At 44.0% G+C, this 25,699-nt stretch overlaps 1 protein-coding gene across 11 annotated transcripts in view; it reads right to left on the reverse strand.

Moving 5' to 3' along the window:
• LOC108699996 (E3 ubiquitin-protein ligase HUWE1-like) overlaps nt 1–11,173 on the reverse strand; it is a 159,206-nt gene extending 148,033 nt beyond the window's left edge. For 9 of the 11 annotated variants that reach the window (XM_041574909.1, XM_041574913.1, XM_041574912.1 and 6 more), the window contains exon 1: nt 10,987–11,173. The gene's annotated coding sequence lies outside the window, so the exon portion shown is untranslated. Of the gene's footprint in view, nt 1–10,400 lie in introns of all 11 variants that reach the window. The other 2 variants (XM_041574908.1, XM_041574917.1) reach the window with 2 other exon arrangements.
• Nucleotides 11,174–25,699: the final 14,526 nt, after the last annotated feature.

Consider the following 25,699-nt stretch of genomic DNA (forward strand, 5'->3'; position numbering starts at 1 on the left):
AAAGGCAGTGAGATTTCATGCACATTAAATAATCACATATGAAAAAAGGGAATGTTCTTTGAACACTGGGAGGCCCATTTATCAAGGTCGAATTTCAAATTCATGTGAATTTTCTTTATAATTAAAATATACTCGCAATTCGACTGGGAGGTTTTTTTAAGAAAAAAATTAGAATGTCTAATATTCAATAGAATGGTTCTGACCCAAAAATTTGAATCGTATTCAATTCGTACAAATTTTTCCCCTGAAAAAAAACTTGAATGTCAGGAAGGCATATTTACATTCAAATAGGGGGATGAAAATTTGAATGTGTGAATTTTGAAACTCGAAAATACGAATTTGAATTTACTATTTGACCCTTGATAAATCTGCCCCTTAGTTGGAGCACCATGATGCCTAGGTAACAAAAAGAAATTGCAACATCACAAAAGTCTAAAATAGTTGGAACTTCTAGTAGGTTAAGGGTCTGGCCACACAAGCAGATTCGGGGAGATTAATCGCCCGAAGTTGCCTCGGAAAACAAATCGATGCATGTGCCTTCAGGGAGTTCAGGGAGATTGTTGCCCCAAAGAAGCAGATTCGGGGAGATTAGTCGCCACAGCAACAAATCTCGTGTGCCCAGACCCTTTTAGGGGCATGCAAAGGGTTTACAATATTAAAAAAGAGAGGCCTTCTTGCCCAGATGCTGGGTGCTTCCTTATTAATAGTGATAGATTTTAAAGTTTGGAGGGAACTGGAAAAGCAGTACCTAAGAATTCATGCTGTTGACACCTTTTGCAAACAACATAGTCCTGCAACAAGGGTTAAAAGTTGTTTTATCAATACTCTTTTCAGGTCATATGTTATTAACTGTGCATGCCATAAAAAATAGTCAATATGCAGTGCACAAGGGAACTACTTAAATATGTTGATTCAGCTCATGCCAAAAGAATTTACAAGTGCATGGGCTCATCAAAGTCCTGCAAGCATAAATGAATGGCGTCTTGATTATGTATTCAAACAGTGCTCCCTGAGCAGTTAACGTGCCTCTTGTGAGAGAGCTGCAGCGAACATAATGAGCTGAAAAGGGTGGCCTTGGATTCCCAGCTGATTCCAGGGAATTTCTCAGTCTGCAATGTGAAAGGCACAACAAAATTTACTGCAGAAGGGGCTGCTCCTTTAACACATAGCACAAGTCAAGAAAGGAAGTAGAAGTGTGCCAAGGAAGGAAAGGGGGGGGGTCTGATCCTTGACATATTAAACATGCACTTGCAGTTGTGTTATTGACTAAAGTCTAGAGAAATATACACATAACAAGCCTTTTTGTCCTCACTAAAAATAGTGCAAGACCCCCCCCCCCCCATATTGACCTCCACTGCACCCCAAATTAGCTTCCATTGCCACTTATAAGGATTACTTGAATGTGACTTCATAGGCACTGTCTGTGTACAGGATATGTCTGTATCTATGTACAGGATATGTGCAAATACGAAAGAGTCTCAACACTTGACGGCCCAAATTGGGCAAAGATTCACTCGTCTTACGACCAAGCGAATTTAGCAAATCTGTTAGCGTATGGATGGCTCTAGTGCCGGCTGAGCAGGTAGCCAGGGCTGTGACACAGCAGTCATGTATTATAAACCAATATAACTAGTAATACTTCAGTGTTTCAGTTCACTTTTTCACTTTAAGAATCTATTTTGGCATCTGTATTAGTAGACAAGTGTGGGATGTTGTGGGATAGATCAACTGAATGACAGCAGTGCAGCTTTGTGAGCTTCAGATGTTAACTATCACTTAGTATCAATTCTGAAAGATGATCATAACTGAGGCCTATCTCATGTGATTCTTTGCTTTGTCACAACTAGGCCCAAGGCTTCATGCACACATAAGCAAGCTCTAAATATACAGCAGGAAGCAACGACAGCAGTCACTTCAGGCCACATAGCTGTACATGTCTGATACACTACACAACTAGCAAGAAACTAACCCACAAACACTTCCCTAACCTAATAAAAATGGCTCAGGCAGAATCTCTAGCTTTTGACCTCAAGAAGAACCAATGAGGTCAAATGCCGTTCAAAAGAATAGCAAATACTGTTACTATGGCAGACACTGCTCGGCAAAGTCAGCATTCCAAGTGGTCCTTGTCTACTATTAGCAGTTGTGTATTTCCTATCCTTTTGGGCAGAAAGCAATGTCAGACTGGATGGGGTTGCAGACAGCCCTGAATATGCCAAGTATGCTAAACCTGCCTGCATCAACATGATAGCCACTAAGGTTTACACCCACACAATATGTGCCTATATAAAGGCAGTCTGATATCTGTAGGTATAAATACCATTTTGAGGTTTGTCACAGTACAACAATAACAATTATATTTGCGAATAGACAGTAGGTTTTTGGGAGATAAGCTCATGATTCATTTTGACAAGTTCGACAGCTTGAAAACACTTAACACTTATTACATTCAACACATCGCTTTATTAGCCAGGGACAATATTTTAATTAAGGTCATTAAGGTCAATTAAATGCTGTGGTACCAAAAGGTCTTCGACACAACCAGCAATTTGACCACACAGTCTAGGGTAAGAACAACAGCTGTCACGTCATCCTTCCCTACACAACACTGCTTCCGGCACTATCTTTGAATGGATGCCAGTGTCCATAGTTCTAAGTAGTTGTGGCTAAGGGTCAGTTAAACTGGCCAGTCAGACTTTGCACCAGATACTTTAAAAAGCAGGCCCATATCGTAAAATATTACTATCAATCCACAAGTTAGACTTTTGCTTTTACATAGGGGGTATTTGCATGTCTTGATTTAAACTAAAATAGAAAATGTATCGGGCATGCACACTCAAAAGAAAATTGTTTACAGACAACTGGAGGTATGAGAAAAAAATTATTTATATTTTAAATAGTAAAACATACATCAAAAACATTTTTTGCCATTCAGTATAGTACATGTACACCAGAATAATCAAAGATATACATACCACCCAGCAAAGTAAAAAGGAAAACACCACAAGAAACAGATACACTTGCCAAGGATGAGAGTACCCCAACGTTTTGGCACTTAGCCTTTGTCAAGGGGAATTCTCCTTGACAAAGGCTAAGTGCCAAAACGTTGGGGTATTCTTTGCTGGGTGGTATGCATATCTTTGCTTATACTGGTGTGAATGTACTATACTGAATGGCAAAAATATTTTTGAGGTATGATTTACTATTTGAAATATAAAGAATTTTTTTTTCTTATACCTCCGGTTGTCTGTAAGAAATTTTCTTTTGAGTGTGCATGCCTACTACATTTTCTATTTGAGTTTGTGAGTACGTACTGTGGGTGTACATTTGAGCTAATTGCACCTCACTTACATTCTGTTTAAGAGGAGTGGTAATATAACGTACTCCTTTGTAGTCGTGTTAAGAGTGCCCTCCGTTAATCTGCATTTCTGATTTGAACTAAACTCTGTGAAAATGAACATTAAAAAAATTCAGCTTCATGATTTGACATTTGTATTCAACAAGCTGCAGGAGGCAGCCTGGTGTGTTTATACAAAGACACTGTTGTTTTTGCTCCCGTTCCACATTGCCTGATGAAGCAGGAAAGGCCTGCGAAACGCTTTGCAATACTGTTTTGTGAATAAACTATTATTGAAAATTACCACTTTCGTTGGTGTCTGCTTGGAGGAGGTAAGTTCACTACTACCTCCTCTGAATTACCCATTGGGTTTTTAAGTGCTTTTAGCTATTTTTATCCTTTTGGCACCTCTGTTTTGTCTTACTACTATATCGAGTCCACCCCGAGTGGAGGGGTATCATCCCCTTTTTCTTCTTCTACAGAGAGCGACGTCTTATTCCTGAGTGGGGTCAGGATAATCTCCCCACCTGCCTATACAGTGTTTGCCTATTGGTAACCCTGGTTTGTGATTATTAACTTGTTTACTCTACTATTACTCCTTGTAAAAACATATTACACTATTGGGGCTCTTGGTGTTCCTTTTTGTCTTAAGCTGCAGGAGGCCTTTACTGTATCTAAAGAAGCTTTAGGGCTTTCGCACATGGGCAGATTCGGGGAGATTTAGTCACCTGTCGCTTCAATTTCCGTAGTTGCACAAAGTTGCCTCACGAGGAAACATTGGGCGACTTTGGAAAGTGAAGCGCCGCCAGTGCGATTTTTCATTTTAGCAGGCGGAAGGCAGTTCGGGGAGATTGTCGCCCAGCAGAAGAGGCGATTAGTCGACAGGCGACTAAATCTCCCCGAATCTGCCCGAGTGCTTAAGCCTTTAGGGTAAGGCCAGACAAGGAGATTCGGGGAGATTTTGTCGCCTGGCGACTTATCGCCATGTCTTTTGCGCGACTATCTCCCCGAACTGCCTCGTCTGGCCTTACCCTTAAGGTTTACACACAAGATATCAATCTAAGGAAAGCAGTTGAGGCTTGTCCCATCACCCATTAGCACAATGTATAGCTCTCTGCTTGCCATTATCCAGCTACATTAAGCTAGCTAAGAGTAGATTTTCAGTACCTTCAAGTTATACCTTAACTGCAGAGGCAGAAAAACAACACCAAGTGCCCAAACTGTTACAATGCCACTTAGAAAATGTCACATAAGCCAAACCCAGCACATCCTAACGTTAGTTTAGCAGATAATGGAGGGCTGCAACATCAAGCCTGTGTTTACATTTTATATTGTCAAGAATCCTGCAAGATCTGTGAAAACAAGGTTAGGAAGAGATGCCTCAAAAAAAGATTGATACATTTTATTACCTATGTCAAATAATTTCATTTATCATATGCCCATAGGGAAGGTAATATAATAATGTGTGTCAAAACTAGGGATGCACTGAATTTTGGATTCGGCCGAACCCCCGAATCCTTCATGAAAGATTCGGCCGAATACCAAAACAAATCCGAATTTGCATATGCAAATGAAGGGTAGGAAGGGGAAAACCCTTTTTACTACCTTGTTTTTTCACAAAAAGTCAGACGATTCCCCTAATGCCCCTAATTTGCATATGCAAGTTAGGATACAGATTCGGTTCTGCCAGGCAGAGGGATTCAGCCGAATCCGTATCCTGTTGAAAAAGACCAAATCCCGAAACGAATCCTGGATTCGGTGCATCCATAGTCAAATTGGGTGGATGGGGTGCTATAAATATCCTGCAAGACTCAATGTAGCCCATGAACCTCCAGTCCAGTCCAGACTGACCTGCAGTAATAAATGGACTACTGGCAAAGAAAAGGTTCATTATAGAACCATACAAGAAGCAAACGCTGATCACCACCCAGTCCATATGGTGCAGTTAAAGCATAAATCCATATACACCCACACAAATATCTATGACGTAACTTAAGCATTAAACCTAAGTGCCCAAGCAGCGCTTTCTATACCAGTCTTGTGTCTGTAGTTTTACCTTTACTGCAAGGGAAAAAAATATTAAAGGGGTCCATTTTCTGGTTTCAGGTGACACAAATGCTGAATATGAATATCAGATTAGCCTACAATAACAGTACACTAAATGAGAGTGAGCCCATCCAGAAAACCAACTGGGAAACAAACAAATTTGGAAAGTTAAAACACCCACCAGAAACAGCAGTTCTCACTTTCCTTAAATCCTATGAATATTATAATGTTGTTGGGTGATAAGGCAGTGAAAGGTGCTATCCAAATGTAAAGTAGTTGTGGATGGCCATAGACATTGATTCTGCTGGACCAACAGATGGCTGAATTAACTGGCGTGCTACCTTTGAAACAAGTTTATAGTTGGAAAGTTGGAAAAATCTTTTAACACGGACATTTGCTAAACAGTAAGAAATTTAGATTTGTGAATGCACAAACACTCCAAGGAATAGTTATGACCAGATGGTAAAAATTAGTAATTAAAAGTTTTGGTACAACCCAAGACCACCTTGTTCACCTTTGAGTTAACTTTTAATATGATATATATTCTGAGACCATTTAAATTGGTTTTCATTTTTTATTATTTGTGGTTTGATTTATTTAGCTTGTTATTCAGCGGCTCTCCAGTTTGCAATTTCAGAAATCTGGTTGCTAGGGTCCAAATTACCCTAGTAACCATGGATTGCTTTGAACAAGAGACTGAAATATGAATAGGAGAGGTTCTGAATAAAGAGTAATAAAAAGTAGCAAAAACAATTAATTGGTAGCCTTAAAGAGCATTTGTTTTTAAATGTGGCCAGTGAACCCCCATTTGAAAACTGGAAAAAGTCTGAAGACTAATTCAAAACCTATAAAAAATAATGAAGACCAATTGAAACTTTGCTTAGAATTGCCCATTCTATAACAAACTAAAACTTAACTGAAAGGTGAACCACCCCTTTAAAGCGTTAAACATTTATTACATGGATCAATAATTATCACTGTCCAGAGTTGTGCCAAAACTTATACAGAAGCATGTATATTATACACAAGAAAAATATTTGAATGTTTTGCTAAACTACCTGTTGAATTAAACAAAATAACTAATAAAATGCCCGATTGACTTTTCATCAGGTGCTTCCTCTTTTCTATTTCTAACTATAGTTTTGCATATGAAAAAATGAATGTTTCAATCTGTACCCCCATCCACCCATCAAAGCTCAGTGATCAGATCCGTGACTTTTTAAACAGTTACAATTTGATACATTGTTTGACATCGCAGCAGGCACATGTTCCATAAATATTACCATCATCAATCACAGAACAAATGTTACAACTGATAAATAAGTTTCTGGCATTTCCCAAATGCTACTGAGAAATGTATCAAAATAATAAATGTTACCAGTTTAGAAAGTTGGCAACATAAGTTAGAGTTTCACAGGAAGAATGGAAGACTACTACTAAATTTTACATACAGATTTTAAGTTTTACGCATTTTACACAGATTTTTTTGTTAAATGGACCACCTATATTTAATGCATTTGCTTGATTATACACTGTACCAGACTCTTCTGGTTTCTGCTGTATCTTTACGAACTAAATGTTAAAATTTTGGAAATTCAAGGCAACCAGGAAGTCATAAGTTGTAAACTATTCAAAAAAGTATCAGTTCTGTTAAGAGGCCTTGCCCTTAAAATATCTGTAATTGGCCAGCAAGGACTATAAGCAAACAGCTGGGACAAATTGCCCCAAATAACTCTCAATTTCTGCTTCATAGAAACATGGGCAAATACCTTGGTATTGTGTCGTGTGTTACTGGCCTAAAGCACAAGCAGAATATCACTGGCACTCTTGAGAAAGTTAAGCACTACTAGCAAGCAAGAGTTAAAGCCCAACAAGCTCTACAGGGTCCAGCAAAACATTACGCAATATGTTGCAAGCTACTATGTCAGAAGACAATATCAGTTACCACTTGCCAAAACATGTTTTGTTAACTTCCAGGTTGTGCCAACACCCCCTGCAGAGATGCATCAGTGCCCTGATAAGAATATTTTGCTCAATCACAAGACATACAGAATTGTTAGATCCTTCCAATCACAACATGCAGAAGTCTGCCATAATTACAGATTGCAACCACATATCAATATTCCCCAAAAATGCTGTTTTTGCCAAATCACTTCCATATCACACACCCATAAAAAAATTTTCACACAGACTAAAAAAGCATTAATTGAAAATTACAGTGTCCTGTTAGGACATACCCTCGTGGATCTATTGGTAGACACAAAGCAGACAAATCAGAGATTACATTGTTGTGAGAAATGTACTGACAGACTGAATGACTAGCAAGTGCTTAAAAGGTGTTACTTTAACCATCCCATGGTCTACTTAAAGGGATATATGAAATAAAGAGAAAATATTTACATATAGCTAAGAAAAGGTCATATTTGGCCTTGAATGGAAGTGTATCCACTGGGATAGATACATAATACACACTTTGGTGTGATTCAGTAACATAGACACTAAATTGCACCCAAGCAGTGATCAGCCTATGACAAGTAACAACAGAATAGCAAAGATGCGGTTGGTTGCTATGAGTAACAGCACTGGTGCAAGTTTCCATTTGTTCTTTTGATAAACTATTTTACAGACTACTGCCTGGAGTGTTCTGTACCTCACCATAAACGACAGAAAAAAAAAACATAATGGAAACACAATTAATCATTTAACTTTTAAAATAGGCTGTCCAGGGTTTCTACAGCTATAACCGGAGATATCGGTATTAAAGAGCCACAATTGAATGTGCAGGGGGTCACTGACAAGATATGAAAAAGTAAATTAAACAGTTAACATATCCATTAGATATGGTTTTCTGACGCCCTATCCTCTGCTATTGAGAGGAAACCTGAAATAGACCCTGTTGGCTGAACAGGTTAAAGGAATTGTTCAGTATAAAAATAAAAACTGTATAAATAGATAGGCTGTGCAAAATAAAAAATGTTTGTAATATAGTTAGTTAGCAAAAAATGTAATGTATAAAGGCTGGAGTGATTTGATGTATAACATGTCAGTCAGGACTCTACTTCCTGCTTTTCAGCTCTCTTGGTTTACACTGACTGGTTACCCTGGTTACCAGGCAGTAACCAATCAGAGACTTGAGGGGGGGCCACATGGGTCATATCTGTTGCTTTTGAATCTGAGCTGAATGCTGAGGATCAATAACAAACTCACTGAACAGAAATGTACCATGTGGCCCCCCTTCAAGTCACTGACTAACTCAGAGTTATAGAGCTGAAAAGCAGGAAGTTGGATTCTGCCGGTTTTATTAGACATCTGTTCACTCCAGCCTTTATATATTACATTTTTGGCTAACTAACTATATTAGAAACATTTTTTATTTTGCACAGCCTATTTACCCAGTTTTTATTTTCACACTGAACTATTCCTTTAAAGTAACAATGACTTTTAAAGTTTTTTAAAAAAACATTTACCCACTTAAATAGAAACAGGAATTCTAAGAATTAAGAGTTCTCTATCTTTACAAAGCAGCGTTCTATTAAGCTTTATGATTAAAGGGGTTGTTCACCTCTGAGTTAACTTTTAGTATGAGGTAGAGTCACATTCTGATACAATTAGTAATCAGTTTTCATTTGTCATTGTTTTTGGTTTTTGGGTTATTTAGCTATTTATTCAGCTGCTCTCAAGTTTGCTATTTCAGAAATCTGGTCACTAAGGTCCGAATGACCCTAGCAACCATGCACTGATTTGAATAAGAGGCTGGAATATAAATAGGAGGCCTGAACATAAAGAGGAGTAATAAAAAGTAGCAATAACAACATATTTGTAGCCTCAGAGCATTTGCTTTTTTAGATGGGGGCAGTGACACCCATGTGAAAGCTGGAAAGAGTCAGTAGAAAAAAGCAAATTATTAAAAATCAATAAAGTATAAATAATGAAGACCAATTGAAAAGTTGCTTAGAATTGGCCATTCTGGAACATCTAATAGTTAACTTTACAGTGAACCAACCCTTTAAGATTTTAGCCCTCCTACTACTGAAACTCTGAGAATGTTGAACCAGGGACTGGTCCGAACGCAACTTTGTAGTTAGGAAGGACCCCTAATTAGAACGGATTCAAAATGGGTTTTTTTTTGGGCTTCCTCTGGATCAGCTAGCAGTTATGCATGTTTCACTTTGACATAGAAGGTTGAATTTGACGGATGTCTCCCCCCCCCACCTATGTTACTATCATATATACAATTAGTAAGTGCTGCCAAAATTGTTAGACACCCTTTGTGACCAATGATTAACCCCATCAGTCAAATTAGAATGGATTCAAAATGGGTTTTTTTTGGCTTCCTCTGGATCAGCTAGCAGTTATGCATATTTCACTTTGACATAAAAGGTTGAATTTGACGGATGTCTCTACCCCCTCAAACCTATGTTACTATCATATATACAATTAGCAGGTGTCAAAATTGTTAGGCACCCTTTGTGACCAATGATTAACCTCCTAGCCTGAGCTAAGGCTTCTCTGTCAAAAACAAATAGGTCAGGGGGTATTTTTGTACAAAGCAGGGAGCCATCATGTTCCAGGCTGCCTGGTATCCCATGTGCCACTCTGACAAGTGTATGCACATTACTAGGGGTCTCTGAAACTTGCATGAGCACAGCTAGAATCTGCAGCACAGGGATGCAAGGGAGACTGGGTGATGGTGCAAAAACAACCCTTTTCAAAGGAAGAGGAGTGTTGGCCCTGGTTGCATCTCATTCTGCACTGATGTACCTGGGGCCTGAAAGTATTTTAAGAGAAGCACCAGCCAAGGGTAGATGGTTAGTGATTACTTAGTCTTAGTCACACTTCTCCTTAACAATTTGACGTATTGGAAAATTACTCAGAATGACATTCTTTCACTTTGCATTATTTTATTATGAGATTACATCCCCTTTAAAGGGAGGTCGCACGTCATACATTTTACGGGGGGGAGGCAGAGGATACAAGTATAAAGGAACCAAGCGCTATAAAAAAAGACGGCTCATACCATGCAGGGCTTTCGTGTCGGGGGTAGGCGCGGGCATGTGACAGGGTGGCGGGAGACAGGGCCGATGAGGAAGGAGGAAATCAATTAAGTCATAGAGCTCACATGTGAAACGTCATTGTCTGTAGGGGGTGGGGGGTAGACCCTTCACGGCCGCAGTGGCACTGAGAGTTGTAGTTGCATACTCGCTATTAGCGCAGGTTGAAGACAGGATATGGGCGGTATGCGTCGCTCTGGGTATTCTGGAACTCTCGGCGAACAGCGGTAGAAGCGGTACAAGCCGCAGGTCCTTCGGCTACTTATCGAATAAGTAAGGGTAGCTGTGAGGGACGTAGGCCGTCCAGTTAAGTGTCACGAGAGGAAGCGCCTGTGAGGGGAGGTCGCGCGGATGACAAGCCTTCCATTCGCCGCCGACACCACCCACCCACAGCAGACAGAGCCGGCATTTATATGAAAGCCACTGACAGGGTGGGAGGAGGAGGCCGCACCGTGTGTCACACTCACCGGCGCGGCCTACTACAGACTTCACTGCATAGACTTCCCCTCTACCGCTTTTACCTCCCGCTGTATAGTTCGGAATAGGCTTTACCTTCTCGGTCGGTGAGTTTAACCCCGAGCTCCGGCTGTCTCCGCCATCTTAAAACAGCTATTTCCCCACCAAAGCTACCCTCACTGACTCCAGGACTCCTAAGCGCTAGATCCGCGGCACCAAGTCTCGCGATGACACCAGCTGGCCCCTCCCCTTGTCTTCTCGATGCGTCCCTGGCCAGCCTTCCACCTAATGCTGAAATCTCGCGAGGCTTTCGCTAGCGCCAATCGCTCTGCAAAGTAATATCGCGATATCTGTGAGACAGGAGGAGGGAATTCACAGGATTTAGCGCTCCTCCCACCCCCAAAATAATCTCGCGAGACATCATACTTCCCTCCCCTACTTTTTTTTTTCCTCTGGAGCGGGTCCGACATTAACTCCCCAGATGGACCCCGACACAGCGCTGCCAAGTCACGTGACCGCTGCCCCATGATCTCGCGGGATCACCATGACCGCTAAAAAAAAGAAGTACGGCTGGAATAGTAACTTTGGAGCTCAAACTGAGCTTCTTATCACTGCATTAAAACAGAAGTAAAATTGAACCTTAGTACCAGAAAATAAAAGTTATGTGTGAGAGAAACAGCAGGGATCTAGCAATAAGCAGTGTTGTATCTGGATGCCCCTTTCTGAATAGAAAGAGGAGTAATGAAAAGTGACAATAATAATACATTTGTAGCCTTACAGAGCATTTTTCTAATATTGTAAGTGTAAAGTGTCTTTTTTTCACCTAAAGCAGCTCTGTTGGGGGGTGTCACTGACCGTGTAAACTGTTCTAAATTGATACATTTTTTTAAAAGGTTTTTATTTTCATTTTACAATAAACAAGAAAGAAGGAAGGGAAGAAAGAGGGAAAGAAAGAAGGAGAGAGAATGCACAGTGTTTAGCATATTACACATAAAGAGGTAGCTGCTCTATAAACGAATGCTCATCTTGTTACAAATAGATTAGAGACGGGCTAGCCGTAATACAAATGAGAGTGACCACAGAAGCAACACTAATCATCAACTAAGTGAGTATCAAGCCAGGGGGCCCACACCTTCTGAAATTTCGCAGGGGAGCCTCGAGATTCATAAGTTAATCTAATCGAGGGGAGCACTGAATTAACAAGGTTGATCCAACGATCCAGGGTAGGAAGCTTGTCACCCATCCATGTCATCACAATCACTTTTTTGGCATAAAAGAGTAAAGTCCTGGCCAGAGATCTAGATTTATTCAGCGGGAGGAGGTCATCTATAAGACTCAATAAGCACACTTCCGGATTGCGTACATTCGGGAACTCTAGATTGTCCACCATATAGCCAATCACCCCTATCCAGTATTGATGGATCGGTGGACAATCCCATAGGAGATGCAAGAAGGAGGCGTCCGAAGCGTGACATTTAGGGCAGTTTGCATCAGGGCGAAGACCCATTTTCATTAATTTCACTGGAGTACTGTACAGTTGGTGTATCAGTTTGAACTGGATCGTTCTGTCTTTGATGGAGATCAGGTCACGATATAGCGAGTCAGTGGCATCCTCCCATTGGTCGTCAGTTAGAGTGGGGATGCAGTGGGCCCATTTGTATCGAGCCTGAAGGAACGGTGCAGGAGTAGAGCCTAGTAGTGAGTTATAAAGGCGTGATATAAGTTTAGAGGTTTGGGGAGCACGGAGAACCACTTCCATCGGGGGGGAGGCATAGGCCACCCTAAGTGTGTTAAATTGTGCCTGAAAGGCATGTCTTAATTGTAGAAATCTGTAGAATTGGATCTCCTTCCCCCCCGTCTTGGCTTGCAGCTGTGTCAATGTGGGGAACGTTCCCTCTAGCAGCAGATCTCCTAGAACTTTTATCCCCATTTGGGGCCAGTAATGCATATCTTGAAGGTTTTTTAGGTGGGGAAGATGGGAGTTTCTCCAGAGAGCCAGATAGGGGGATATGACCGGGGATGGCAGGCCAGTGATTTGACAAGCTAGAGTCCAGGCTTTATGTGGAGTCGAGACAGTGGAGGGGCAAGATCGGTAGTCCCCAAGCTTCCTAAACGGCAGGTGTCTGAGAGCTTCCCACGACCCCACACGGAGGGCTAGTAGAACATTGCCAGTGTCAGTATCATCCGAGTGCAGCCAGCCGTGGATATATTGGAGTTGACTAGCGAGAAAGTAGAGATGCAGGTGAGGGAGCGCCAGGCCGCCCTTGGATATTGGAGCCGAGAGCAGTTTCCAGGAGAAACGGGGTATTTTGTTCGCCCACAGGAAGGGAATGAGAATCGAGTTTATTTTTTGAAAGATTGTTTTGGGGATCCAAATCGGGGAATTGTGAAGTTTGTAGAGGAATTTGGGCAGGTATATCATCTTGAATAGGTTGACTTTCCCCCACAGAGTTAGGGGCAGGTTGGCCCAAATGCCCGTAGTAGTTTTGAATTGGTTAATAACCGGGGTAACATTATCCTCTATATAGGCCAGGGGGTCAGACTTCAGAAGGATCCCAAGGTATTTGAATTCCTTCACCCAGCGGAGGCCATAGGTGGCTACTGGTTGGACAGGGGTAGGGTCTATAGGCAATATCACCGACTTCTCCTTGTTGATCAGCAGGCCAGAGTAAGTACCAAATGTATGAAGGACAGACAGAGCTTCAGTGAGTGAATGGTGGTAATCCGCCAGGAATAACAGGAGGTCATCTGCGTAGAGGGCTAGTTTGTCCTCCAATGGGCCATATCGATATCCAGAAATGTTCACATTTTGGCGTATCCGTAATGCCAGAGGTTCAATAGCCAAAGCGAAGAGGAGTGGTGAGAGGGGACAGCCCTGTCTAGTACCCCGAGATAGGGGAAAGGGTGGAGAAAGCAGATTGCCAAGTCTGATTTGGGCCGAGGGTGTCTGATACAATAGTTGGATCATGCGGATAAACCGTGAACCGAAGCCGAATTTTTGGAGTGTTGCCCAGAGGTACGACCATTCGACCGAGTCAAACGCTTTAGCTGCGTCAAGAGAAACCATTATTCTAGTGCCACTGTTGTCATGAGTTGTTTGCATGTGGGTGAAAACTCTTCTGAGATTGGTGGCCGTAGACTTTTCGGGCATAAAGCCGGATTGGTTGGGGTGAATGATGGATGAGACGACCTTCAACAGGCGGGTTGCTAAAATTTTAGCAAAAATTTTGGCGTCAGTGTTGATGAGCGATATCGGCCTGTACGAATCGCACAATTCTGGGTCCTTATCTCCTTTGTGTATCAGGATGATGATTGCATTATGGAAAGAAGGGGGCAAGGCACCCGTCTCAAGAGCATCCCGAATAGTATCATGCAAATGTTTTGTTATGTGTTTCCCATGCAACCTGTACCAGGCCGTTGGGAATCCGTCTCCGCCCGGTGTTTTTCCGCTAGCCATTGCAGATAGCGCCTCAGCCACCTCCTGTTCCGTTATCGGATTATCCAAATAACTGGCCTCAGCTAGCGACAGTCTGGGAAAGTCAATGCGGTCCAAGTACCCTTCAAGTTGTTCAGGGGAATAGGAAGACTTGGAGCTATACAGAGCTTGGTAAAAGGCGGCAAAACAGCCTAAAATGTCTTGGGGGTTGGTTACTGAGTTCCCTCCAGCATCTCGAATCCGTGGAATTAGGGTCTGCATCTCTCTGGTGTGTGCTAGTCTAGCCAGGAGTTTGCCCGCCTTGTCACCCTGATCAAATACCCTTTGGGAGGAGTACAGCAGCCGTTTCCTGGTTAGTTTTGTAAGGGCAAGTTCAAAGTCTCGTTGGGCTTGTGACAGATTGGCTTGGGTAGCGTCTGTTTGGTCTGATCTGTAGGCGTCCTCCGCCTCCTCAAGGGTTTTCTGAGCTAGTTCTACTTCCAGCTGGTTTCCTTTCCTGGCTGCGGCAATACTGCTGATGAGGACTCCCCTGGCAACCGCCTTAGATGCTTCCCATAAAGTCCCCTGGGGCGCTGTGCCACTGTTGGTGGCCCAGTAGGCAATGTACTCTTCCTGTGCACGTTGCTGGACAAGGGGGTGGGACAGCCACAGTGGACTCAGTCTCCAGCTAGGGCGCTCCCTGGTGGTAGCGGCCCCCAATGAGACCAGGAGCGGAGCGTGGTCCGAAAATGCTCTCGGGAGGTACTCAGCCGAGACTATCAGTTGGGCAAAGTCCGCAGACGCTAGGGCCATGTCTAATCGTGAGAGCGCCCCATAGCTGGCTGAAGTAGCAGGAGAACTGGCGTTCACTTGGGTGTTTCCATCTCCAAAGCTCCAAAAGGCCTAAGGAGTCAATCCATCTGCTCAAACCTGAGTGGCATCCGGGAGTTTGTCGTAGCCTATCCTGTAAGGGATCGAGCGTAGTGTTAAAGTCACCAAATATACAAAGGGGGGCCGGTGGTAGAGCAGCAAGCAGGTTATAAACATGGTCCATCAGAGACAACGAAAAGGGGGGTGGGCAGTATAGGTTCACTAGGGTCAAAGGTCTGTTATCGACCTTGCATTGTAGAACGATATATCGACCATAAAAATCAGTGCGGATATCCATGAATTCAAAAACCACTCCCTTGCGAATCAGAAGGGAGACTCCCCTGGCGTGAGTTGAGAAGGGTGCATGATAAGCGTGAGCCACCCATTGCTTTTTGAGAGAGAGAAGCTTCTGGCCAGTCAAATGAGTTTCTTGAAGCATAAGAATATCTGGGTGATAGCGTTTAACATAGTCAAAAAGGAGAGCACGCTTAAATTTGCTGTTCAGGCCCCGGACGTTCCAGGACATTATTTTCCTACAGTGCATAATGACTATAAGCAACATATCTAAGCATTCTCATGTGGATGAACATTAAACAATCACAACAGCAACTAGCAAGTGCATTAATAATGACATTGAAATACACATGTACATATGTAGAGAGAGAGAAAGTAGGGAAAGGAGAGATAGAGCAAGAGAAAAGAAGGTAAACAAAAGTATAAACCCCAAAGAACCCCAAAACCCACCCTGCCCAACCTCCAAACATAGGCGAGCCTTGACCCCGAACCATAGGAACTTCCTCTGGGGAGAACAACTAGCGAGGACCGCTAGCACAGGTAGTCACGAACTTAGCCTTCCGTACCTATAAGGACAGGCTTCAAACACATGCAGCGGTGGACCACAGCAGTCGCGGCCTCAGTGCATAGGCGCCAACCGACATCCCAAATAGCGCCCCATAGCCATGGCACCGGCCGAGCCTCCCAGAATGAGTTAAACTGTCCCGCAACTTCCCATAGGTGAGCAAATGCTCCAACAATTGTAAAAGTTCCATCGAAAAACCACGGGCCGGTAGGAGTTGCCCCTTGAGCACAGGAGTGTAAGGCACCCCCCCAGGTCGAATGAGCCAACTGCTCCAGGAGGGCATCGAGTCCGCCATCAGGGGGGGGGTCTGCAAGTGCCAGGTGGAGCAATACTTGCCATACCCCTTCTACAGGGCACAGCGTGCCAGGTGGATAGGCCGTGGGAGGGCGAGCGGACCCGCTGCGGCCTAGCGGGGGCCCGGATAACTGGAAACATGAACAGGTGCAACAGCAAAGGCCTTCCCAAAGACCCCCCCTTTTTTGCAGCCAGCACTCACCCGTCGGTCCGAACCAGCAAGGCTTCACTCAGGTGGGATAGCAGGAGGGGGATTCCGTCCCTGACGACCATCCAGCCATCTGTCCGCCTCCCCCGGGGAGCCGAAGAAGCGAGAGGAGTCACCGTCAATCACGCGAAGCTTTGCCGGGAACAGGATGGAGTAGCTGTATCCAAGCGTGCGTAGGCGCTTCTTCACTCCTCCGAAGGACGCGCGCTGTTTCTGCACGATGGCAGAGTAGTCTGGAAACAGGGATACGGGAGCCCCATTAAACGTTAGCTGGCCTTTCTTGCGTGCAGCGGCGAGCGCCGCGTCTCGGTCTCTGTAATTAAGAAACTGCATTATCAGCGGTCTCGGATGCGCCCCCGGAGGTAGCGGCCTTGTCGGGACTCGGTGCGCCCTCTCGATTACCAGCAGTGGGGAAAACACCTCCGCCCCCAGTGCCTCCCTGAGCCAGGTCTCCATAAATTGTTCCGGTAGCTGGCCTTCAGAACGCTCTGGCAGGCCAACAAGCCTCAGATTATTCCGGCGGAGCCGGTTCTCCAGGTCGTCGGTCTTCGCCGTGGCCTCTGCAAGTTGCTTAGCCATGCGAGTCAGCTCAGCAGGGATAGGCCGCACTGCGTCTTCAAGGACTGCGATGCGACTTTCAGCCTCCGTGGTACGCTCACGCAGGGACTGTACATCCTGCCGAATGTGCGAAATTTCTATCTTAATAGTGTCCAGTTGATTGGAGGTACTTGCGTGTGTGTCTTTGATCGCCTGCATAAGATCAGCATTGGAGGGGCCTGGAGCCGGTGGAGCCGCACCCTCACCTTCATCTATGGGCGGCCCATTGCCAGCCGCCTCGTGGCCTGCATCGCGATCCGGAGCCGGCTGGGAAGCACTGAGGTATTTATCCATGCGGGACGTATTGTTCTTGGGACCGGATTTGCCCATGGTGGACTACGGTGCCTTAGCAAACTGTTGAAGGCTGTAAAAGGTGTTTAGCCTAGGATAAATAGCAGGATCTGAGTCGAGCGGTACGGAGCAGCTATCAGTTGCTTCTGCTCAGGTCGCCATCTTGGATCCGCCCCCTAAATTGATACATTTAGTTGATACATTTCTTATCTTTGTCCCTGCTGAGCAGAATCCCTTAGTTTTATTACAGGCAGCTGTTAGACTTGATACAATAGTTGCCTATACTACAGAGATGCTGCTGAGAAATGTATCAACTAAATGTTGCAAATATGTAACAGTTTAGTGTCTGTTTCTGGATTACTGACTACGCTGCCAGACTCAAACACCAGAGACAGTGACATTAAACTGGGGTTGGTGAGGTCTTACACGGTTCTCTCCTTGCATAAATGTCTGGACAGGACTCTCGAGAGCCAGCCAAGATTGGAACAAGACCGAGAGAGCTGATACTTGGACCTTGAGGGAGCCCGGTTTTAATCCTATGTCCATGCCCTTTTGGAGAAATCTTAGTATCTGTGGTATGGATAATGTGTCATATGGAACATTGTAGTCCTAACACCACTCCCAATAGGTGTGGTATACCCTGTGGTATACTTTAGATGAGACAGGCTTCTGGGCTTGTTGTATCGTCACAATCACTTCTGCTAGACCCTGACGTCGCCAGATAGAGGCCTTAAAAGCCATGCTGTCAAATCGAACAGGCCCTTGTTGCGGAGATCCCCAGTGATGAACTGCAGTGAGAAATGCTTCCTGATGGAGTTCCCACTCTCCTGGATCCAAGTGGTTTTGACTTAGAAGTCTGCTTCTGTGTTGGAAATTCCTGGGATATGTATGGCTGATAGGTTCACATTGTTGCTTTCTACCCATTGCAGGATCCTTTGAGCCTCCGATAGAGCCCCTTTGCTCCTGGTTCCGCCATGTCAGTTTATGTACGCAATGTATTCAAACAACCCAAATGTGAATGTTGTGAGACCAGTGTCTGAGGGCGAAGTAGATTGCCCTGAGCTCCAAGATGTTTATGGACAGTTTGCACTCCTCTGGAGACCAACATCCTTGAGCGATCATCTTGTTCCACATTGCTCCCCATCCTGGCGTCTGTGGTTATCACTGTCCATGTCAGTGTGAACGTATAGTTGGAAGGAGTTAATGGACCTCTTGAGAGTGATTGATTGGAGAGGCTTCAGATGATATTGTGCAAAGGGAACCGCTTCTAATATGGCTACCATTGATCCCAATACTTGCATTGCTTAGCGCACTGTGGGCATGTTGAGGATTAAAAGTGCCCGAACTTGGTTAATTATTCTCTCCTGTTTTTCTTAGGGGAGATAATTGCTGAGTATCAAACTCCAGGCCAAGGAATACCATCCTGTGGTTTGGATGAGGATTGGATTTGCACCAGATGATGGTCCAGTCGAACTGCTGGATTATCGTTGCAGCTTGACTCATGTCCGTGTGGGCTTGTTCCACAGTTCTGGGCTTGATAAGGAGGTTGTCGAGGTAGGGAGTCACTGATATTCCTCTCAGCTGGAGAGTAGCCATCGTGAATGCCATCAACTTTGTGATAACCCTCGGGCCATAAAGAGGCCGAACGGTTGGAAGTGTTGGTTGGCCATATTGGGGCATGTAACTATGCATTCTTGATGTCTGTGGATATGAGAAGCTGACCCAGCTCCATCCCCCGAATGACTGAACAAAACATCTCCATCTTGAAGCTAACTGCTTTGATGAATTTGTTCAGCCCTTTCAGATCTAGGATTGGCTGGAATGTCCCTTTTTTCTTTGGGACTATAAAGAGATTGGAGTAGAAACGGAAGAATCTCTCCTGTGGAGGTTTAATCACTCCCTCCCTTTGCAGGTTGGACATGCAGTCCAGGAAGGAACAAGCCTTGGTATCCTGGGCTGGGACTCTTGACATCAGGAACTTTCTGGGTTCACCAAGGAATCTGAAGAGTGGTGGAGCCATACCTCCCGGAACCACAGAAGCCTCCCCCGACAGGTTCTTGTGCTTCTGGAAAGGGGTGCCCCGTCAGGCTGAGGTGGGCTTATCTACCAGGGGCTTGTTCTGAGGCTTGGTCTTTCTCCAGCCTGGTCTGTTCTTGGCAGTGTTTCTGGGACGAAAGCTGGAATGGCAGGGAGAGTTACCCCGTTTGGGTGTGCTGTTCCTTGAGCTACAAAAAAATATGCCTCTTCTTGCTGCATATAAAGGGCATGATTTGGATTGGGGAGAAAGATGCTCTTTCCTCCCATTGCCTGGGAGATTCTATTCGGCAACTCCTCACCAAATAGTTTATGGCCCTTAAATGGAAAAGATGTAAGAGACTTTTTGGAGCTGAAATCTGCTGACCAATTCTTCAGCCACAGGCTCTGAGCTGCTACTGCTAGGGATGACATTCTAGCTAGGAGTTGGGCCTCTGACCACTGATGTGCGAGTTGTAGGAGCTCCGATCTGGCCGTGCCATCTTGGAGCCCCAAAATAATCACTCTGCTGACCCAGGCCGCGGCTAAGGCGGGTCTGAATGCATAACCCAATGCTAAATAAATTTCCTTCAGTGCTGATTCTAGTTGTTTGTGGGATCTTTGAAGGCCGCCACGTCAGTAGTGTAGTCGACTTAGATAATCTAGAGACTGGTGCATGTACCACTGGCAGGGTATTCCACTTGTCCGCCACTTCCTTGGGGAATAGGTAGGACTTGGAGAATTTGGTCGCTACTTCCTTTCCGGTGAGTTCCATTTGTCTTTAATTAGTGCTACTAATTGCTCATGAGCCGGGAAAAAGGAACTAGTCTTCTTTTGTCACTTGAAGGGTCCCTTAGCCTGTTGATGACCTTTCGGGGGATCAATCTGCCCTCTATGTCATGGTGCCTCGTTCCTTGTCCTCAACCACATTGTCGCTGGAGAACTTTTCGAAGGATAGCAATTCACCTTCTGAGGCAGAAGGATTGAATCTTTCGGGTGAAGCCTTAGGGTGCTAGCTGGTTGTGAGACAAACCCTCCTCCCGCCTGTGAACAAAAGCTGCAGAGGGGATCACTTTCTCCCAGTTAAAACTTAGTTTGGCATTTGGCGCATGTGAAGTAAGTAACTTGCGAGGGTATAGTTGAAACTCTTCCCCTCTCCCTTGGAAAGGAACCCTTTGTCCTATCTTCCACATGCCACCTGGAACCGACTGGGATGGAGGCAGAGAGGCGCCTGTAGTTGTGTGCAAGCTGCGCTGGAGAAAGAGGCTCTTCCCACCTGTTCCTGGAGTGTGTCAGCGCTGCAGACATCAAGGAGGAGACATATCCTCCTCATATCATAAAGCAAAAAGGATCCCATGGGGTTTGCAGGTTCATTTATGACCCACTATCTTTTTGGACAATGTTGAATTCACCAAACCATTATGAATAAATAATCAATAAGTGTTCATTTGATATCTTGGTACTAAATATTGAGTACCTGCAATTGGCCATCCCCCAGATCCAGGCAAAGATCACTGCAATTGAGCAAGAACTGCGAGGGAGCTTCAGCAGAGAGGAATTGGAATCACTACTCGAACGCACGGAGGAGGTGGTCCAGAAACACTGTAGATCCAGAGAGGAGTGCAAACGCTCAAAGTTCCTGAGAGAGACGCTGAGGATTATCGCCAGGGGACTGTATACCTGTAAGGTACCACTGGGCGCAGTTAAGCCTTCGCCTGTGCGCAGGCGCAGGGGTGTACAGGGTTCTGTACATTCTCTGCGCTTGTTGCCTGTGCACGCGTGCACAACCGTTTATGCGGACACGTGGGCGCGTAATGTTTGACGCTCAGCGTCATCACGCTGCGCCCTAACGCTTTGGCGCCAAAATAGTCCCTTTAAATAGGCGTCTGTGGAAACAAACAGTGCTTGGTTATTTCCTTGCTTGTGATTCCCACTTGTGATTTGACTTGCTTGATGTTCTGATTTTCTGTGTTTGACCTCGGCCCGTTCCTGACTTCGTTGATCTCTGCCTGCCTACCGATCTCTGCCTGCTTCTGACTACGTTCGACTTCAGCCTGCCTACCGACCTCTGCCTGCTTCCGACTACGCTTGCCTTCAGCCTGCCTACCGACCTCTGCCAGTTTCTGACTACGCCTGCCTGCAGTCTGCCTGAGGACTTCAGCCTGTCAATCTCTCCACTGAAGTTCTATTCAATTGGCTGTTTGAACTCTTCTAGTAATTGGCTCTAACACTCCTGACAATACCAGTGGAGCGCAGAGACCGGGAACGCACAGCGGGACAACTAGGTGGAGAGCAGCACAGCACAGCTTGAGGGATCCACAACGCCCGGGAAATACACGGCATGTCCAGTACAGTTACCCCAGAAGGCAGCGTAGGTGGGACCGTCCGGCAGGATCCTCGAGTGAGAGTGCGTCTGACGATACAGCGACCTTGGTTTCTTTTTTAGAATGCAGCCCCCAAGACCTCGCAGCAGGAAACAGAGAGGGGGCAAGAGACAGCAAACACAGACCTCCACACATAGGGAACCGTTATCAATGCTACCCACAAGGAACAATGATGGAGAGGAGACAACAACCCAACAGGATGGCACGGAACCACTACAGAACACATTAGTATACAATATTTCTAATGTGGTATTAACTCTTGAACAAACATCTGTATTACAGAACGGCTTATCATATTCTCCCACTAGTTTATGTGATACATTTTCAATTAAAAAGCAATACAGGCTGGCACACACAGCGATTCAAACCGGGGTGCAACCCCTGGTACGTTTTTTGCGTCACAACGTTTCGGGGGCATTCCCCCTTCGTCAGGTGAATCGCTCTGTGTGCCAGCCTGTATTGCTTTTTATCGGTAAAATTTGGGAGGGCCGTCTCCCTGAGGAGCTGTGCACCAAGCGGGATCATGGCAGAAAGGGCCTGAGTGTGCACGTGAGTTTGTACATTAATACATTTTCAATTGACATTGATTTACAATTTTTTTTCCGTAACCTCCGTTTGAAATGTCACTTTTCTTACCAGCAACACAGGGAACAGCTTATACCAATGCAGGATTGGGACATTCACAGTTATCACCTAAACAAGTGGATTTAAGGAACAAAAGTACATTTATACCACCCTCTAATGATAATGTTGTGGAAGCATATGTAAAATTGGTGGATAAAGATATAACCAAGCTAAAAGAATGACTTTCACATAAACCTATGGTTGATCAATACTCTAATATGATGGGTAGAGTAAAAAGTGTCTTTCTGATTTAATGAGCAATGATAAACTGATATTTAAGACTGCAGATAAGGGTGAGGCTTTGGTGGTTATGGACAGGGATTATTATCTGTCAGAGATTTCTGACCGGTTAGCAGATAATGAGGTATTTAAGAAAATACCTGTTAACCCACTTAGTTCTATACAACAACGTATAATGACCAGGGTTTATCAGCCTGTGGATGCGGGCATAATTGATGACCAATTTAAAAGATTTTCTCATCAAAGCTAACCCGGTTACCCTTGTATTTTACATGCTTTCAAAAATCCATAAGATTATGGAAAAACCCCATGGACGTCCAATTATTGCAGGAACAGATTCTGTACTCAGTCCACTGAATATATACATGGACAAAATTTTACAACCCCCGGTACACAATACCACCTCTTATATAAAAGACACCAACCATTTACTTAAAATCCTAGAATCCTCACAATTACCAACACATGATGTTCTTTTGGTCAGTTTGGATATCCTGGACCTTTCCCTGGCTTAATTGCACACAATGCAATTCAGTAAACAAATGTGATGTGTTTTATCACCCTCACTCAGGCAAGAAATACAGTATTAAGAATTATTACACATGTGAATCCTCATTCGTGGTGTATTTATTGAAATGCCCATGTGGACTTATCTACATTGGGGAAACCACACAGACGGTCAAAGATTGCATTTTCAAACATAAAAACACGATACGTAAACAATTGACTGCTCTTCCAGTTCCAGCACATTTTCAGGAAGCTAGACACACAGTAAGCCAATTACGTTTTCAGGTCATCGATTTGGTAGAATCCAGAGACGGGGGGAGAAAGGATTCTTATGCTTAAGAAATTGAAAATGCGATGGATACATAGACTGGATACTATTTGGCCTTGAGGGCTTAACAGGGATTATACCCTAGCAGCATTTATTTAAAATGTATTAGGTATGTAGTTCTGTATAAGTGTGGTGTATAAGACAAATGTATGATTTGGTAATTTGTCTATAATTTTGTTTTTAATCTTGTTCCATTTTAATCTTGCTCTATTTCTTTTCAAAGGAATATGATCTACATTGAACACCCTGAGTGTCATTACCAACTGGAGCATACAATAAGGTGTCTCAGGTAGATTACTGTATGTTACATGGTTACCACAGGATTCCAGTGCAGTCCAGTTTGATCTACTAAAAGATGTTATTATGTTACAACTTTGTGTCATTTTTATATTTCTGTACAATGATATTGCTATTATACTTTGTTGCACCTTTGATGGTAAAGACAGCGTTTTGGGCACATTGTCACTTGATACAGTATCTACTGATCCTCGACAATCCTGGACTCAATTGCTATGAACTTTGCGAAGAGGAACATGGACTCTGTGAACTTTGAACTGTGGGGTGGGGCTCTACCTCTTTCACTATTTATGTTTGTCACCTGTAATACACCATTAGGCTTGACAAACGGCCCAGTAGAGTCCCGAAACATTGCCACTTTGTTTGTGAGTTAAATAAACACAGAACACGGATTCAATCACATCAATTGTGCCACAGGTCTTTATTTTGTTTGCATCGAGGAGACGACAGACATGCTGCAAGCTGGGAACCTGGTACGGGACTGTGTTGCGCACCACTCCTGGGTCAGTTTGGTGACAGGTAGCGTGTGGTGAGGAGTGCCGCGTCACCTCCCATAGTGCATTTCCGCCTGCCGATATCGCTGTCCCCTGGGTTGCCATGACAACGCATTGAGGGGCGTGTCTCACGCCAGACTGCACACAGTGTTAGAGGAAGCAGTGTGCAGGAGAGTTGTAAGGGTACTTACTTTGCCACCAGACCCTCTACCAGCCAGAACATCTGTACTCAGAAAGGAGCAAGGTATCTCTGGGTGGTTTTCTGCCCCGCAGGGCTGTCACAACCTCGGTGGGTCTGCCCACGTAGGGGGTTAACTATTATGGCTGCAGAACACCTGCCCATGGTCTTATCCTGGGTGTCAGCACTCTTCTTCTTCTTCGAACAATTGGACTATGTGATAGCATTTTATTTACATTGCAAGCTACAAAGAGGTGCAATAGGCAGCAAGATCATTTAATATCTTGAGTTCACGGCCGCCATCTTCTTGATCTTTGTGTCTTGACAGCATTTTTGGCGCATGCGCAGTTTGAGTAAATTTCCGGTCCCGAACAACTGTGCATGCGCCAAAAGTCATGAAAATTTCCGAAAAATGTTCATGACTTTCGGCACATGCACAGTTGTTCAGGACCAGAAATTTACTCGAACTGCGCATGCGCCAAAAATGCTGTCAAGACACAAAGATCACTGGAGAAGAAGATGGCGGCCGTGAACTCAAGATATTAAATGATCTTGCTGCCTATTGCACCTCTTTGTAGCTTGCAATGTAAATAAAATGCTATCACATAGTCCAATTGTTCAACAACATACCCCTTCCCTTTTCTGGATGCTAGGTTAGGCATGACCCCAGCAATCATCACATAACTAGTGCAACTTCAGGAAATCTGCAGAATATAAAATTTTAAAATATGTATACGCATGTACCTATGCACATGCTACTCCAATTGCAGAAGTTACTCAACATTATTTTTTTTCTGTAATATTTTTATCACCAAGAACTGAAACTTAGATTACAATTATTTTAGAATTGAAATATGAAGGTGAAAGATTCTTATGCAGTAAAAACAATCAAGAGTATGAATAATTTTGCAGAGTATTGTGTGCATATATTAACATGCAGATATATGGAAACTGTAATTATAATTAATGTATGACTTGCCTTTAGTAGTTTAGCTGCTCTGCAAACTCGAGGCTAGGAAGAAAACAATGAGAAGACCAATTTTCCCAAGGGAAAGTTGGATGTCCAGTAATAAAAGCACAAATGCTCACAAACATGAAAAAAATTACAGACAAAGGCAGATTAAAGCATGTGGAGGCTGATGTATTTCTTTATAACTACATGACAAGTCTAAAAAAATATAAATTACATTAGAAGACAGAAACCAGGAGT

Source organism: Xenopus laevis, chromosome 8S (assembly GCF_017654675.1).
Source record: "Xenopus laevis strain J_2021 chromosome 8S, Xenopus_laevis_v10.1, whole genome shotgun sequence".
Taxonomy (NCBI): Eukaryota; Metazoa; Chordata; class Amphibia; order Anura; family Pipidae; genus Xenopus; species Xenopus laevis.